The sequence below is a fragment of the Elaeis guineensis genome, chromosome 3 (assembly GCF_000442705.2).
Source record: "Elaeis guineensis isolate ETL-2024a chromosome 3, EG11, whole genome shotgun sequence".
Lineage (NCBI taxonomy): Eukaryota > Viridiplantae > Streptophyta > Magnoliopsida > Arecales > Arecaceae > Elaeis > Elaeis guineensis.
In genome coordinates, this window is record NC_025995.2 from 78221429 (window position 1) to 78234870 (window position 13442).

Sequence of the window (13442 nt, forward strand, 5' to 3'; positions counted from 1 at the left end):
ACTGACCATTTCTTTGTAGGGCTATGTTATAGCAGTGTCTTGTCAGAACTTGATCTCCTCTGACCTCTCGACCCCTTGGCTAGTAAAAATTTTAGCTTCAAATAGTAGGTCGATACCACAGCTCGGAGGGCGTTAAAGCCAGGTCGGCCGAGTATTGCATTATAAGCAGACGGCGCCCTTACTACCAGAAAATCCACTTGCGCTCTTGATTGCTTCGGGTACCGACCTGCAACTACGATTAAAGTTATTACTCCTTCCACCGGCATAGCATCGTAGTGAACCCCACCAATGGAGAGCTTATCGGTCTTAATCGACCATCTGGAATGGATATTTTTGAGAATGCATCGTAAAACAAAATATCGATCGAGCTTCCACTATCAACAAGAATGCGACGTACATCATAATCAGCAATATTTAAAGAAACTACAACCGCATCATTATGGAGGAATTGAATCTCCTTGGCATCTTCTTCAGTAAAGGTTATAGATTCTTCAGTCTTCTGCACTTGGGCGTCTGGCCGATCCACTGGCTGCTTCCCACTGGGGTCCTCCAGAGATGGTGTTGATGATCCCGATTGGAGGCCGATCTTCAGGCTGTTCCTCCTCATTGGCGGCTCTGGCCATGGTAGGGCCCTCGATCGATCCTCCCTACCTTCAGGTCGGAGTCGGATAAATCTGTCAAGCCGACCTCATCTGATGAGCTCCTCGATCTCATCTCGAAGCTGAATGCACTCCTCCGTATCTGACCGTGGTCACGATGATAGAGGTAGAACTTGTTAGGGTTGCTTTTTGGGATGTGTGTGCATCCTTTCTGACCTTGACAGCTGCTCCCTAACCTCCATCAGTACTTGAGCTTTTGGAGCATTGAGAGGGGCGTAGCTGTGGAATCTTCCTGGGAGAGAGCTCCGCGAACCCTGCGGTCCAGGCTCCTTTGCCTATGAGCCCGGGGGGAGTTCGGACATGCTTGTATCCAGGGGGAGTTTGAGAACGTGGCCGAGCTTCACTCGACCCTTTTTCAGTGCAGGCTTACTGGAGTCACTCGCCTGCCACTCCTTCACGTCTCCTCGTCCTTCATCTTAAAGGCTTCCTCTGCTCGGGCATATCCTTCGCCCGAGCCAGCAAATCAATGAAGTCCTTGGAATACTTCTTTTTCAGGAAGAACAGAAGATCGTTCTTTTGAAGACCGCTATTCAAGGCGGCCATTGCAACTGACTGATCCAAGTTTCGGACCTCCAATGCGGCGGCGTTAAAATGGTTGACGTAAGTTCGGATGGATTCTCCCTCTTTTGCTTGATGTTGATGAGGGACTCCGAACCTCTTCGGGGACGTCGACTGCTGACGAAATGAGTAGCAAACTGGTGGCTCATCTGATCAAAGAAGAAGATAGTACCGACTTCAGTGTCGAGTCCAGTTTCTTGCTGCTCCCTTCAAGATAGATGGGAAAGCTCAGCACAGGATGGCGTCTGGCACGCCATGGAGCAGCATCATTGTCCGGAAGGCCTCCAGGTGATCAACTGGATCGAGGTCCCATCGTAGCTCTCAAATTGGGGGAGCTTGAAGTTTGGTGGGGTTGGTTCCTGCATAATCATTTGAGAGAAAGGAGGGTCAGTGTAAATATCTTCACGTAAGCAGGGGGAGCATGGCGGAGCTCCTCGATCCACCGGTTCATCTCTTGGAACCTTTGATCAGGAGATCCTCAAGACTGCGAGTCTTGAGGATCTTTTGGTAGAACGAAGGTAGGGACCCTCCGGGGGTGGAATCGTGATCAGACGGAGGGCTTTCTGCCCTCTGCTTTCCCTTTCGGAGAACACAGGGTGACTGGCCCAAGTAGGCCGCCCGATCGTCGGATTCTGAAACTCTGATGATGCTTTTTTCAGCCGCACAGATGCCTGCGGCTGTTGCTGCTGCTGCTGCATCGATTGCACTGCTTCGGTGAGGCCCCTGACCTGCTGAACTAGCAGGTCGAACTGCTCCATGCCGACCGCCGTTGTCGGAGGAGGAAGAGCCTAAAAAACTGGAGACGAGTCAGAGCTTGCGGATCTCGCTGAGATCTGGCCACGGAGGTCGTAGATCGCCTGGTGGATGCCTTTCTGGGAGGCATCAGATGGGGATCTGGCAGGAGAAGAGAAAGAAGATGTTGAAGAAGATGACCGGAGACAGTTCCGTTGAGTACTCCTTTAAGAATAAGGGTCCTGCGAAGACACAAGGCCCCTTTCTCTAGCGCCAATTTTGTTGGTGCAGAATTCATCGACGCTGGAGAAGCTGGAGTCGGAAGGATCGCGGTCGCCGTCGGGACCTATAAAGAAAGTCTAAACCAGAGTTGGGGGTGCTCCGGCAAGACCCTCAGATGCTCAAGTCAGTACTCTGCCTCAACAGAAATGAAGCACTCGAATGGAATTTTAGCAGAGTTTTGAGATAAAGTTTAGAGCTTAGAGAAGAACGTATCTGGGGGTCTTTTTTATAGACGGGAGAGCGTAACTGATTGATAGCGACGTCTGTAACTACCTGGTAGTGGGCCGTTCGGGGCCACGCAGAGTTTGCTACGGAGAGTAGTGACGTTAGTGGACCGTTCAGGGCCATGTGGAGTTTGTTATGGAGAGTGGAGTGGTGTCGTTGTCGCGACTTGCCAGAAAGTGGTGGGGCCACGTGGGATCTATTACAGAGGGCGGAGTGGGGTAGTGTCCATTATCGCGACTTGCCAGAGAGTTGGGTCTGATGGCTGAAGCTCGGCTGGGACGTCTGATGGAGCAGAATGGCTCTCTATCTCAGCAATCTAAGAGAAGCTCGGATGTTTCCAAATTACTGACGAGTCCACTGTTGTCGGGTGCCTTGGGTGCTGATGCTGCAGGCGGAAGTCATCTGCTGTAGAAGCTCGGATGGGGACTTTCTGTTGGAGAAGTCCGGTAGAAGTCCGATTGCTAAAGAAGTCCGTCTGAGATTTACCTGATGTGGAAGCTCGTCTAAAGATTGTCCATCAGAGAGGTCCGATTTCATGAGGAATCCGCAGAGGATCGTCCGACAGTGGAGTTCGGATGGCGCTGTGGAGGTTCATCCGCTGGAGGAGTCTTGAGGACACTGAGGAAGGTCGAATGTTGGAGGAGTCCGGGATTTAATTCTGTTGTAGAAGTTCGGACAGAGTCTGGCACTTGTAGGAGTCTGAAAGGAGGTAGCTTATTGTAGGAGCTCGGACGAAGATCGGTTGTCGTGGAAGCTCGGATGGAGACTTCTTATTGTAGAAGCTCGGATGAAGATGCTTGCAATAGAAGATCGGAGTAGAGATCCGGTGGTGGAGCCCGTCCGTTATAGAAATTCATCTGCGATCTATCGCTGTAGAAGTTCGGCTGGGATCCGGCTCTTGTAGGAGCTCGGATGAAATCCGGAAGGCGGTCGACCACCGTAGAAACTTGGATGGAGTCTGGTTACTGTAGAAATCCTGCTGTTGGAGAAGCTCGGACATTGACGAAGTCCGAAAAAAGTTCGGAGTAAAGTCGGTCGTGGCAGGAAGAAGTCTGGAAGAGATTCAGAGGGTAGCCGATCACTGTAGAAAGTCGGCTGATAATGAAGCCCGGAGAGCATTTGGAGCAGTCCGATATATGAATGGGGGAGCTCATTATCGGAGAAGTCCGGATGGCATTATGGAAGCTCGGACAGTCGGGGGAGTTCAGAAAGACATCGTGCAAGGTTGGAAGTTGGAAGAGCCCAGGGAGGGTCGGCTTTTACGAACTTCGGTTGGAGGTATTTTATACCCAACAATATATATCTATCAAAATATTCATTCAACATTCTAATACATACCTTTAGATAAATCGATATAAAATTTTTAGAATATAACGCTCATCAGTACATAATATGTAAGCAAATGATATACATTAAATGATTTACTGATATATACTATAAGTTTTTTTGATACACATTCGACAACAGCTCAATAAATATTTATAGATAAATTTATACATAGTTTATCGAACTTAATATCCAATAATACATAATATATGATCAGTTGATATATACCTAACAAAATATTTATCTGATATCCCAATACACATCTTTAGGTAAAATAATACTGAACTTTTAATGGATCTTAGAAAAGAAGAAAGATTTGAAAAGGAGAAAGAGACTCGAGGAAGATTTCATGGATAGAAGAGATGGCATGTGGGGTTTGAAAGAGGAGAAAAAACTTGAGAGAAAAATCTTATGGTTGGGATATGGCTTGACGAGAAAAATAATGGATAGAGATTCTTGATAAGGAAGAAAAATATATGAATAGCCAGAAGGATATTTCTTAGTTATGTATCTTATTTTTTTTATTATTTTAATTATGAAACTAACCGGTCGTGTTAATAGGAGGAATTTAATTTTTATTTTTTTAATTAAGATATTAAAAGAAAATATATGGCATGAAGCTAGCCGTCCGATATGATGGGCTCTAGTGCCCGCCCATATAATTTTTGTTTTCGTAGCGTTGCATATCCGGGTTCCCCATTTAAAGTCGGGTTTAAATCGTGCCGCTTTTCCAAATCCCTCCCCCAACCTGTTCCTCGCTCTCGCTCGCTCTCTCTCTCTCTCTCGCGTTCGCTTGCCGATGGAGAACGCGAAGGAGAGCGGTGCCGGAGACAAGATTGTAGACGAAAACCCTTGCCCGAACCTCCCGCCGCCTGTGGAGGTGGAGGCCGAGCCCGCTGGAGGAGTGGCGCCGCCGCCTACACGGACGCCGTTCACAGCCTCAGCCAGGTCGACGCCGCCCTCGCCCTCGCCCTCGCCCTCGCCCTCGCCCGTGCGCTTCAAGAACAGGTGAGCCCCTCGACCCTCTCTCTGCCCCTATCGCTGGATCTTTGCCTTTGGCATTCGCGCTAGGGTTTCTGATGTTCTTGGATTTGGCGAATTCTTCGTCCAGGAGCGGGCGTACATGATGCTGCAGATGAACTACGGAAAGCGCAGCGATTACGAGAGCTCCGATGCTGCGAGCTACGAGTACGAGGGCGGCGACGATCCAGACCACCCCATCGAAGAGGCGGGGAGCGTCGAGTGGAGCGATTGCGGCGAGGACGCGTTCGATGCCAACGACCGCTTTATCGATCCTACCGAATTTGAGCGCGATGAGGCCTTCGCGAGGGCATTGCAGGAAGCTGAGGAGCGAGAGGTGGCCGTCCGGTTGATGGCCCTTGCTGGATTGAAAGTTTGCTCTCTTGCACTCATCTATCATGGCTCCCGGCGGCGGCAAAATAGTGGCCCCGACAACAACTGTTGCTGGCGGTAGTTGGCGGAACCAAACGGAAAACAAGGACTGTCCTGTTTAAGGTGAATCCGACGACAAACTACGGGAAAAACTTAGAAAAGAATAGGAGAACAAAGCCAGGACCTGTTACCTAATTCCGGCAAGGCCTTATGTTATGATTCCAGCGATCACAACCCCCCAAAATCTGAGAAGAAAACCCAAAATAAATCTGGAAATTAGGGGTGGTTCCCTAAGAAATTGATGACGGAAATCTAGGCGAGTGAGACTATTACTTTGGCAGAATTTAGGGCTAGGGATACTCAAGAGTCTAGAAGGATCCAATTGGATTGAGTAGGACTTTGGGCTATAGGTGGGCGCTAGGGCGCTAGGGATACTCAAGAGTCTAGAAGGATCCAATTGGATTGAGTAGGACTTTGGGCTATAGGTGGGCTCCTCTCTTGTAGAGGAGCCAACCATGATGGTATCCGAAGAACAACAGAAGGAGGGGATTGTTATATTGTAAAGGCCTGATTTTTTGACCGACTTAAGAGATTGCAAAATTCAACTCCTCAACATAAATCTCAGAGCAAGGATGGAAAAGATTCAAAAAAAAATAATCTGAACCTTACGTTCTGGACACGAGATGAAAGCGGACTCCTTATGGGAGTCGACCTCTTCTCTCGAGTCCAAATAAAGGAAATTTGAGGCATGTTGGACTCTAATAGTATCTAGATTCAATCTATACAAGCCCTCTCCTCTTTCCTCCATGGATCTTGCTCATAACTCTGCTCAATCGCCACCAACATCAAGCTTAATTCCCTTTAATCAATCAGAAAACCTCACCATGTCACCATCAATTTGTCACTCGAGTTGAGGTATTGACCTCAAACTCTTCTTCTCCTTTTCTTTTCTACCCCATGACCACCATTGACAGTTTGATTAAGCTATTATCCGCTGGATTTTGGATGGAACAAGGCTTTCCCTATTTCTTTCTTCTTTTCTTTTGTCGCTCCAGCTGCCATCGCTAGATATGGCCATGCTCGAACTATCGAGGCTTGGAGCTACCTCTACTAACATCAAGGGGTCGCTGTCATGGATTGGTTGGTCTAAAATCTTTCTCCTTCCTCTGCTTTTTTTCAATGAAGGAAGAAGAAGAGAAGAGGAGAGAGAGGAGAATATTTTGACTATCTCTTTTCTCTTTCCTTCTCTGACGTAGCCGCAATAATTTAATAAAAATCCAACGTAGGAAGTAAAGTAAATTTCAGCAATAATTTAATACAAAAATAGGTTAATAGTATTTATAAGAACTAAAAATGAAAGACTAACAACTAAGATTAATACATCAATACCAAGTGCATATAAAAGTTTCAAAAAAATCTTCAGAAAATGAATCTTTTCAAGTATAATTATTGAAAAGAAAGTGGATAGATTTTGAAAGAAGGTGAAGAAAGTAAAAGATTGCGATTGTGATAAGATAATGGCGACTCTCTTGGATGAGAAGATGAAGGCCGGTGAGATTTAAAGTTACAACAAGTTCACCAGATGCGGGTTACCCACGACCATCAAGATTTGCGGTACCGTAATGGACAAACTCCAACATGAAAAGGATGAAAGACAAGAAGGATCTAAAAGCAGTAGAGCGGAGGGAGAGATCGATTCGGATGCAAGGAAAAAGTGACTACAGATTAGATAGTAGATTGAAGCTATATGTAAAGAGAGAGATTTAGGATTTCTATAAAGTCTTTGTTTTTTTTCTCCCCTTCTAAAGCCCAAAGAGCCCATATTTATAATCATTTTCTTCTTTCTTTCTCTATTCTTCTTTTTTTAATTGGTCAAACAAACCATTTTCTCTTCTTCCTCTTTTTTTCTCTCTTTTCTTTTCTTTTCATTTTTTTCTCTTTTCCTTTTTCTTTTTCTCTCTTTTTTCTCTTTCCCTTTTTTCTTGTCTTCTCTTTTTTTTCTCTTTCTCTTTTTCTTTTCTTTTTCTCTTCTTTAATAAAAGAAAAATTTGTTGGAGAATCATGTGGTCCCTGCAAATCTAGATTTGACGTTCCTATTTGGCTGAAAAATAAATAAAAGGATTTAATTCAAGTTTGGATCTATTTATCCAATCTTTATTAAAATAATTAAGTTGGATTGAATCATCACCACAAATAAGTGTTAGATGTGTGCCCTAGATGCCAGATTAGCTGACACAATTCTGTACAAATCTAAGGATAAATTTATAATTTTGACTATAAATCAATAAATGGATTATTCTTCTATCACATTATATATATTATGTCTGTGATACATCCTTTGAGTTAGTAGGAATGTCAATTTATATTTTCAAAAGTTAAAAATTTAAGACATGAATTTACATAACTAACTCATAAACAGCTCCTGACTATAGGATCATCACGAGGATGGTGATCGATCCGGAAGGTTGGTGTATAATCGCTTTCTTAGGGTAGATGTGTCTTGAGTCTACGGTGTGGAGACACCGAAGTGAGAGTACAGGTATTCGTTAAGAACGAGAGTACTGAACGTGATCATATTGAGCAGTCATAAGGAAGTCTACCTTCTCATCGATGACTAGCTTGATGCTGCAGTTGTATGTCTAATTCTTTGACCTGAGGTGTATCGACAGTTCACCTTGAGTGTGTTATAGTTTGACTATACCATAACTCGATCTCCTAGCCATTCGAAACCCTGAGGTGTATGTTGGCTATGGCATATTGATTGTAGGAACTAGGTCGTACCAAGATGGGATCTATTAACCTCGGTAGATGAGAGGAGTAGTCCTATGGTGATCGAAAGATCGAGTCCTTAAGCCCATGGCCATGGCAGAGTGAAATAATGAAAAAGAGTTTTTCATTAGGGTTTCACATCGAATTCGGATCAATCGATTGATTCATATGATTGATATTGGGTTTGACGAGTTCACCTTAACCCTAATTCAGTTGGAACTCATGATAGAAGAACTCAATCACACAGGTAGCTGCATCGAGAGGTTCGTCTTCAGTTCTGATGGGTTGCCACCATATACTGCTAGATGTCACTGGTAGATTTTGAGAGCAATTAGAATGATCTTGATGATCGATCATTCTAATTGTATGAATCAGAAGAGTTCTGATCCATCGAAAGGAGTTTCGATGATGTCGATGATGAGATCACGATATGTCTCATTACCATATGAAATTAAACCTAACTGGGTCACACTAACAAGGGTTAGGATCTGGATGTCATCAATTGGGCTAGTCCAATTGATTTGGATTAGATCCAATTAGGTTCAAGAAAATTATGCTAGCACACGATTGAGCCTAATTTTCTCCTCGTATCATCTTTTTTATCTCGACTGAGCCAAATATGATTTGACTCACCTAGAGAATCTTGAGAAGGTTTCTCTCAGTCTAAATGAAGCTTGTCCAGCTCAAAAAAGGTTTGTCTTAATTCATGAGATGAATTTAAGATAAGCACTTGCTAATTCCTGTCACCTGTCAATTTCATTTTAGGACATCAGTCAAAAGTTGACATATGGATCTTAAATTGAAGGCCACTTAGCAAGAGCTCATTGAAGGATTTTTGTGGAGTATCCACATGTCAAATCAGCATCAAATTAGGTGCCATAATCAAATTATGGTGTGAGCCCAATTGGATAAAGAGGGCGCCCCAAGTGGATAAGGATGGAAGTTGATTTGATCAACATGAACTCTTTGGCACCAACATGATTGTGCTTATCCAATATTGGTGCCAACTCTTAGAGAGAGGCTTGGATTCTTATCTGATGTGATCAGATGACATCACTCCATCAATCAAAATTTTTTCAAATTTATTGAAATTTTTTGTTTGATCGAATGATGTGGCACTGCGCAGCGCAGCAGGGTCTATATAAACCCTATTTGCGCCTAGGGTTTCAAGTGATTGCACCAAACCCATCAAAGCTGCCGCCCCCCCTCCTCTTCTCCATGTCCCATATGAAGTCCTCCCTCCCCTCTACATGCCCAAGGAGTTGGGCGTCCATCTGGTGCAAGATCAAGGTGTGGTGATGCCTTCAACAGGAAGGCTGCAGAAGTTCTTCGACAAGCTGCTGCTCCAAATTCAGGAAGACTTTTGAAGATCTTCCTACTTAGATTTAGTTTTAATTTTTGGAGCAGAGAGTCGCGAGGAGAAGATAATCCAGGTCCTGTCCAAGTGGATACTGGTAGAGGCCAGGCGATTGCGTGGCTAAATCAGAACCTCAGGCTTGCTGTGATCATCTACAGGGTAATCAGATTACCCTTGAGTTATTTCATATTTCTTCATACTTTTTGATTTATTTTAGAATTAATATCAGATAATAAAATTAGATCTAGAGATTTAGATCTGAAATAAATGTAGGATAATTTTTTTTTTTAAATTATTTCACCCCAGATTTGATGAAATCTGGAAGATCCTATAAGAAAAAAGATGGTTTTTCCTTCAACTGGTATCAGAGCCAGATTGATGGCTCAGTTTCAGATCTAATTTAGATCTGATTTTAATTTTAATTTATCTAATATTAAAAAATTTCAGATGTCACATCAGATATGATAAGATCTGAAATTAAAATATTTAAAATTAAATCTGAGAAGATCTAACATGCATGAGATGCATGACTAGATTAGGAATGTTTGATCTATGAATAGTCTTGTAAGTTTATATTTTAATGAGATTAAAATATAATTTAGATCTAATTTATTCTCTGATTTTGATAATATAAATGTTATATATTCAGATCAAAAATAGAAAATAAAAATTTGGATAATACATAAGATTGATCTGTTGCATGCCTAAACTAGTTATAGAATTATTCTAGTAACTATCTAGAATAAATTTTATGTTGAATAGTTAAATTTAAATTTTATTTTTTAGATGTTACATGTGATGTATTAAATCTAAAAGCATGTTAATTAGATCAATTTTTGATACATGAGATGTATGCAAAGTATGTATTAGTTAGATCTTAAATTATATATATGATATGTAAATTTAGATCTAACTAGTTTTGTAGTTAAATTTATATTTCTGATTAAGGTGTTCCTTATGGCCATCCGGTCATAAGAATAAAGTAGAGTTTAAAGGCCCTCTCCTCCCATTCAATGGGATGTTCTAATGACGTGTAGGGGTGCTGCGCGTTCATCCTTAATCAGAAATCAAAACTTACTTTTCTGCAAAATCCTAGATCCTGAAATCTTAGGATTTATTTTACATATTTTGTTTATGAACCCAAGACTTAATTAATGAATTAAGCTTATGAAATTAAATTAGGTCTAAAATTGAAAATTTCAGATCTAAGTCATTTTCATAAAATTGGGTTCGGACTTGGGTAGCTCAATTAGGTCTAGCGGTTGATTAAACCAAATCAACAATTGGTTAGGTGGGATCATGAAAGGTAATAATTGACCAGTCTAATAGGATTATATCTGGGTCAAGGTTGAATCACATTTAGATATGACTCGATCAAGTTAAGACCTATTTGGCTCAGTGGTTAGAGTCTGGATTATAGGCTAACCCAATTAGTTCTGGTTCAATAATTTGGTGTCTAAGGTAAGTTGGGCAGATGCGACCGACTAATTTTTAATTGGGAGCTACTCGACTCGAATACGTTCTTGTCGAGTTAATGGCATATCCCTTCCATCGATCTCACTTACCTAGCCATATGTGTCGACCCAATTCTGATTTGAGGTGGCTAACAATTCGAGCTAACTCATGCCACTAGGTTAGACATAATTGTTATACTATGTCAAGTCAAGTTTAATGAGACCTAAATCAAATCTTCCTAAAAAAATATTAAGTCTACGTCTTCCACCATTGTGGATATGCGGGCCCTTCCCGGGGTTGATTATTCTCGGCTGGATACAGTAGCTCAGTTGCACTGGAAAGATGCAACCATGTCCATTAGGTATTGGATGTTACGAATTAGAGGATGGGTTGGGCTCAATATTCTGGATATGGTGAGGGACCCAATCAGGAATCTAGTTCATGCAAATGGTGGGTTTGACTTAACTAAAGATTGGAGCAATATTTCGGGCACAGTGACCTTCATGAGTTAGAGACCAAGTTTTGGGTGCACCATGATTAGAGAATCATTGAACAAGAGTTGTCCACTCATCGATTGACCCATCATCAATAACTGTTAGGTGAGGTGGTGAGCCAGTCAGTGAGACCACACCACCCACTAGAAATCACTGATCACAGAGATTTTCACATCTCTACCAAGGGAGTATAGGGATGTGAGAAAATAGTGAGAGCCTAATTTGTTTAAAAATGAAATCCCTAAATAAATTGGTTAAGTCTGATTACAAAATCTAACTAAAAACTTTTGACTCTCTATAGGGAACATGTCTGCATCCAACCCCCTGACCAAAATACTAGACACCCACAGATTGACTGGATCTAATTTCAAGGACTGGTTGAGGAACTATAGAATTATTCTGGATTTCAAAAAATTGACTCATATCTTGAACCAAGATCCACCTACCATGCCAGCACGTCCGACTGCTGAACAGAGAGCGTCTTTGAAAAAATGGACAGATGATGATAACAAAGCAAGGTATTACATGTTGGGTGCAATGTCTGATGACTTGCAGCGCCAACATGAGAATATTTTGACTATCCGTCAAATGTTGGCTCACCTATAAGAGTTGTTTGGTGAACAAAGTCACGCAGCCAAGTATCAAGTTTGTCAAAGATTTTTTAAGGCTAAAATGCATGATGGGCAGTCAGTCCAAGATCATTGTTTGACAATGATCAAGGATCTTGAGGAGCTTGAGAAGCTCGGTGTCATCTTAGATAAGGATTTTCAGACTGATGTGATCCTTCAGTCCTTGTCTGATGCATATGGTCAGTTTATCATGAACTTCCATATGCATAAGATGCAGTGTACCTTGACTGAGTTAATGAATATGTTGGTTACGGTTGAGCTTTTTTTGAAGAGTTCAAAAGGCTTAGTCCTTACTATGGAACGGACTTCTTCCAAGAGAAAGTCTTTTGGAAAGAAGAAAAAGTCTGCGAAGAAGCAGAAGTGGATGAGAAAAGGAAGAAGATGGAACCGAAGAAGAAGACTGTTGAAAAGAAAAAATATTTCCACTGTAATTTAGACAGCCATTGGAAACGAAACTGTCCTTGATACCTGGCCACCCTGAAGAACAAGAAGGATGGTCCTTCTGGAGGTATGCTCGTTATAGAATCTAATCTTATGATTTTCTCTGCATCCAGTTGGGTACTTGACTCTGGTTTTAATGCTCATTTGTGTACTTTTATGTAGGATCTTGAGGAGAGCAGGAGGCTGAGGGATGGGGATATGATCCTACGCATCAGAAACGAAGCAAGAGTTGCTGCTGTGGCCATGGGAACCTACCCTTTGTGATTACTGTTAAGATTAGATTTAGTTCTTAGAGACTATTATTATGTGCCTGCAGCAAGCAGGAGTTTGATTTCTGTTTCATGTTTAGCACAAGAAGGCTATGTGATTAGCTTTCATAAGGACCATTGTAACATATTTTATGAAAATAATAAAGTTACAAATGATTTTCTTATTAACGGTCTCTATCAGCTACATATTGGTGTATCTGTATTTAATATCGAGCAAAATGTGAATGTCATAGGAATTAAAAGGCCTAGAGATAGTCTAAATGATAGGTATCTGTGGCACCTAAGGTTAGGTCATATAGCGGAAGACAGGGTTAACAAATTAAAAAAATTTGGGCTATTGAGTCCGTTGACTTTCGAGTCATATCCAGTTTGTGAATCATGCCTTCAAGGCAAAATGACCAAGCTTCCTTTTGTGGGACACGGGGAAAGGGCCACAGACCTACTTGCCCTAGTACATACAGATGTGTGCAGCCCATTTGATGTACCGGTTAGAGGCAACTATGTCTACTTCATTACCTTTACCGATGATATGTCTAGGTACGGATATATGTTTCTAATGAAACATAAGTCTGAAGCATTTGAAAAGTTTAAAGAATTCAGGCATGAGGTAGAAAAACAAACAGGAAAGCCCATTAAGGTTCTTCGATCAGATCGAGGAGGTGAATACCTTAGTCAGGAGTTTCTAGACTATCTTAAGGATAATGGCATAGTCTCTCAATGGACTCCACCTGAAACGCCACAACTTAACGGAGTTTCAGAACGGAGAAATCGGATCCTATTAGATATGGTCCATTCCATGATGAGCTTCACGGACCCCCTGAGTTTCTTTGGAGATATTATCTCATGACAGCAAT

At 42.1% G+C, this 13442-nt stretch overlaps 1 pseudogene; it reads left to right on the forward strand.

Moving 5' to 3' along the window:
* Nucleotides 1-4531: 4531 nt before the first annotated feature.
* LOC105032657 (E3 ubiquitin ligase BIG BROTHER-related-like) lies at nt 4532-5752 on the forward strand (annotated as a pseudogene).
* Nucleotides 5753-13442: the final 7690 nt, after the last annotated feature.